The following is a 5,590-nucleotide window of genomic DNA, read 5'->3' as shown; positions in this document are numbered from 1 at the left end:
AAAAAAAAAAAAAAAAAAAAAAAAGTCAAAGTATTTATTTATTATTTTATTGCATTTGAGACAAAGTTTCACTCTTGTTGCCCAGGCTGGAGTACAATGGCACAATCTCAGTTCACTGCATCCTCCACCTCCTAGACTCAAGCAGTTATCCAGCCTTGCCTCCTGAGTAGCTGGAAACACAGGCGTGCGCCACCAGACCCAGCTAATTTTGTATTTTTAGTAGAGATAGGGTCTCTCACCATGTTGGCCAGGCTGGTTATGAACTCCTGACCTCAGATAAGCCACCGGCCTCCACCTCCCAAAGTGCTAGGATTACAGGTATGAGCCACTGCACCCGCTAACAGTCACTAAATTTAAATAATGACTAACTGTAATTTTTAAATAACTAATTTCTTTGAGTTTAAAAGAGATAATGCAAAGCTATTCAAAACTTAAAAGATGGAAGAGGAAGATTATAGTTAGAATACAGAAGATTTATATTGTTTTGAGAGAAGAATAGGAATACTGAATAATTTTAGACATATATGACAAAGGCAAACATATATATATTAAAATAAAATATATTAAACACGCCTGTTTAAGTATGTGGTACTGGCATCAAGACAGATACATAGACCAATGCAATAGAAAAGATATTCCAGAAATAAACCCTTACACATATGGTCAAATGATTTTTGATAACGTTGCCAAGACCATTCAATAGGGGAAAAGATGGTCTTTTCAACAAATAATGTTGGGAAAATTGAGTATCCACATGAGAAAGGATAAACGTGTACTCTTATCTTACACTAAATATAAAAATTAACTCAATATGGATCAAAGACCTAAATACAAGAACTAAAATCATAAAATTCTTAGAAGAAACCATAGGAGAAAAGCTTCTTACTGAATTTGGCAGTGATCTTTTGGGTATGATGCCAAAAGCACAAGCAACATAAGTAAAAATAGATAAATTGGGCGACATCAAGGTCTAAAACTCCTGTGCATTAAAGGACACCACCAACAGAGTGAAAAGTCAATTTACTGAATGGGACAAAATATCTGCAAATCATATATCTGATAAGTGGTTATATCCAAAATATATAAGGAACTACTACAACTCAACAACGAAAAAACAAACAACCTGATTTTAAAAATAGAAAAAGGTCTTGAGTAGACATTTCTCCAAAGAAGATATACAAATGACTAGTAAATACATGATAAAATGTTCACCATCAGTATCATCAGAGAAATACAAATCAAAGCAATGAGACACCACTTTACAACCATTAGGATGACTACTATCAAAAAAAAAAAAAAAAAAGCAGAAAATAACAAGCGGTTGACGAGGATGCTGAGAAATTGTTATCCTTGTGTACTCTTGGTAGGAATGTAAAATGGTGCAGTCAGTATGGAAAACAGCAAGCTGGTTGCTCAAAAAAATTAAAAAGAGAATTACCATATGATTTAACAATTCCACTGGGTATATACTCAGAAGAGTGGAAAGCAGGGTCTTGAAGAGATATTTGTACCCCGATGTTCATGGGAGCATTATTCACAGTGACCAAAAGGCGGAAGCAACCCACGTGTCATTAACAGATAAATGAATAAATGAAACGTGGTATATACATACAGTAGAATAGTATTTATCCTTAAAAAGGAAAAATACTGACAAATACAACATAGATGAATCTTACGCTAAGCAAGTAAACCAGGCACACACACAAAAACAAATATCGTATGATTTCACTTATATGATATACTTAAAAAGGCCAAATTTGGCCGGGCGCGGTGGCTCAAGCCTGTAATCCCAGCACTTTGGGAGGCTGAGNTTTTGAGACAGAGTCTCACTCTGTTGCCCAGCCTGGAGTGCAGTGGAGCCATCCCAGTTTACTGCAGCCTCTGCCTCCTGGGTTCCAGCAAGTCTCCTGCCTCAGCCTCCCAGGTAGCTGGGATTACAAGTACGTGCCACCACACCCAGCTAATTTTTGTATTTTTAGTAGAGATGGGGTTTCACCATGTTGACCAGGCTGGTCTCGAACTCCTGACCTCAGGCAATCCGCCTGCTTCAGCCTCCCAAAGTGCTAAGACTACAGGCGTGAGCCACCGCGCCCTGCCTAAAATGGTACATTTTATGTTACGTGTATTTTGCCACAATTTAAAAAATAATTTTAAAACAAGAAAGACAAACCATGCACAAAAAATTTAAAATCACTAAAAGAATAAAAATATAATCTGCAATTTCCAAAACAATAGAGGAAAAAGAATGTAGAAAATGTCATCAATTTGAAATAAGGCAAAGGAAAAAAGAGAAAAAGCATGGTGGCCCATGCCTATAATCCCAGCATATTGGAAGGCCAAGGCAGGAGGATCGGTTGAGCTCACGAGTTTGAGACCAGCCTTGACAACATAAAGAGACCTCATCTCTACTAAAAATTTGTTTAAAAATTAGCTGGCCGTGGTGGTGCATGTCCATAGTCCTAGCTACTTGGGAGGCTGAGGCAGGAGCTTGAGCCCAAGAGATGCAGGCTGCAGTGAGCTATGATCATGCCACAGCACTCCAGTCTGGATGACAGAGCAAGACCTGTCTCAAAAAAAGAAAAATCGAGAAAGAAGGAAGTACAAAATAACTGGGAGAAATAAATCCACTATAAAGATTACTCAAATAAAGAAAAATAGATTAAACATATCTACTAAGAGAAATTTTGAGACTGGACTAAAAATGAAAATCCAGGTGTATTCTTTCTACAAGGAAAAACACCTAAAACAGAAGCATGAGAAAGGCTAAGAACATGGATAAATATATATGGTGAGTCCATATTAATGGCATAAATAACAGATTTTAAATTAAAAAGTCTTAATGAAGGCCAGGTGAGGTGGCTCGTGCCTATAATCCCAGCACTTTGGGAGGCTGAGGCAGGTGGATCACTTGACGTCAGGAGTTCAAGACCAGCCTGTCCAACACGGTGAAACCCCATCTCCATTAAAAATGCAAAAAAAAAAAAAAAAATTAGCTGGGCATGGTGGCACGTGCCTGTAGTCCCAGCTACTTGGGAGGCTGAGGCAGGAGAATCACTTGAACCCAGGAAGTGGAGGTTGCAGTGAGCCAAGATGGCACAACTACACTCCAGCCTGGGCAACAGAGCAAGACTCCACTCCAATAAATAAATAAATAAATAAATAAATAAGTCTTAATGAAGATGAAAGATAAAAGGGTTAACCCATAATTTTTAAAACCTACAAAGAATATTCAATCATTATGAACTTGCTTTCACGAAAACCCAACGCTGAAAACTTAAAACAAAAAAATTGATAGAATTATTAGAAAAACTAACAAATCAGCAATCTTGGTGGGAAAATTTAACTTCTATCAGATGAATAAATCAAGCAGGCAAAATTAATTAAAAATACAGAATGTTGAATGAGAGGAGACTTGACCAAACAGAAATCAATACCATCTCCAAAGGGTACCACAGTATCCCTTTGACACCAAAGTATCAATGGTACACTTATAAAAATTGGTCATATACTAGGTCACAAAGTAAATCTTAACAACAACAAAAAGTTTTACAAACCATTCTTTCTTAATATTGTTAAAGAAAAGAAAAATAAAGACCATGTTTTAGATATGCTTCAAGGCCAATAGCCCATAACCATGCAGCTAAAACTTGTCATCCTGGTTTCCCTGAAATGCTAACTAATCATAAAACACAAAACAATATGCTTTATGTCCTTGTCAGCATGATTCAATGACATTAAACCAATCAGCTATAGACAAATCAACTCAGACATCTCTGTTTGCTTAAAAAGAATGTTAATATACAATAAGAAATCATGAAAAAGGTCAAAATATAATACTTCCTCCTTTATGCTTTCTAAACTGTGCTGTAACTACTGTGAGCGGGGCTGTTCTTTCCGATTTTCTCTTTTCTTTTCTTCTTCTTCTTCTTTTTTTTTTTTTTTTTTTTTTTTTTTTTTTTTTTTTTTTTTTTTTTTTTTTTTTTTTTTGAGATGGAGTCTTGCTTTGCCACCCAGGCTGGAGTGCAGTGATGAGATCTCGGCTCACTGCATCCTCTGCCTCCCGGGTTCAAGCAATTCTCTGCCTTGGCAACTCGAGTAGCTGGGATTACAGGCACTCGCCACCACACCCAGTTAATTTTTGTATTTTTAGTAGAGACGGGGTTTCACCATCTTGGCCAGGCCGGTCTTGAACTCCTGACCTCATTACGCACCCGCCTCAGCCTCCCAAAGTGCTGGGATTACAGGCATGAGCCACCTGGCCTGGCATTTTTTTTTTTTTAAGAATAAGTCTCACTTTGTTCACTCTGTTGCCCGGGCTGGAGTGCAGTAATGATCACAGCTCACTGCAGCCTCCAAATCCTGGGCTCAAATGATCCTCCTGCTTCAGCCTCCTGAATGGCTAGGACTACAGGTGCCTGCCACCTCACCTGGCTGATTTTTAACTGTTTTGTAGAGACAGGATCTCACTTTGTTGCCCAAGCTAGTCTTAAATTCTGGGCTTCAACTGATCCTCTCACCTTAGCCTCCTGAGTAGCTAGGACTACAGACGTATGCCACTGTAGTCAACTAATACTTTAATTGTTTCTAGAGATAGGCCTCTTTTGTTGCCCAGACTGGTCTAGAACTCTTGGCTTCAAGCCATCTACTACTACTGCTTTGGCCCCTCAAAGGCTGGGATTACAGGCATGAGCCACCGCATAGTATTGTCAAAATTAATTAATAAAATAGCTTTTTTTTTTTTTTAATGGAGTTTCGCTCTTTTGCCCAGGCTGGAGGCCAATGGTGTGATCTTGGCTCACCGCAACCTCTGCCTCCCGGGTTCAAGCAATTCTCCTGCCTCATCCGCCCGAGTAGCTGGGATTACAGGTATGTGCCACAATGCCCGGCTAATTTTGTATTTTTGGTAGAGATGGGGTTTCTCCATGTTGGTCAGGCAGGTCTTGAACTCCCAGCCTCAGGTGATCCGCCCACCTCAGCCTTTCAAAGTGCTAGGATTACAGGTGTGAGCCACCACCGCACCTGGCCAATAGCTCTATTTAATTGGCTTTAATAATAATAATAATAAGCTCTCAGCCGGGCACAGTGGCTCACGCCTGTAATCCCAGCACTTTGGGAGGCCAAGGCAGGTGGATCACGAGGTCAGGAGATCGAGACCATCCTGGTTAACACAGTGAAACCTCGTCTCCACTAAAAATACAAAAAATTAGCCGGATGTGGTGGTGGGCGCCTCTAGTCCCAGCTACTCCAGAGGCTGAGGCAGGAGAATGGCGTGAACCCGGGAAGCGGAGCTTGCAGTGAGCCCAGATCATGCCACTGCACTCCAGCCTGGGTGACAGCGAGACTCCGTCTCAAAAATAATAATAATAAAAAACTCTTATATAAATTAAGTATCCCTGAAACTCCTAGGAAAATAGAAAATGACCCACATACTTTTTAAGTTCATGTGACTTGGGAAAAGTTTGGTAAACAAAAATATTGTTGGTTTAGAAAAAAACTTAAAAAACACCAGACATGTTTTCAGAGTAATCAGCATTAAGTGTAATACAGGCACACAACTTCTTCTACCTAGTTTCACTAGTTAAAAAAAAAA

The sequence above is a fragment of the Rhinopithecus bieti genome, unplaced genomic scaffold (genome assembly GCF_001698545.2).
Source record: "Rhinopithecus bieti isolate Rb0 unplaced genomic scaffold, ASM169854v2 scaffold_20175, whole genome shotgun sequence".
Classification (NCBI taxonomy): Eukaryota; Metazoa; Chordata; class Mammalia; order Primates; family Cercopithecidae; genus Rhinopithecus; species Rhinopithecus bieti.
Note: the sequence above shows the minus strand (reverse complement) of the source record.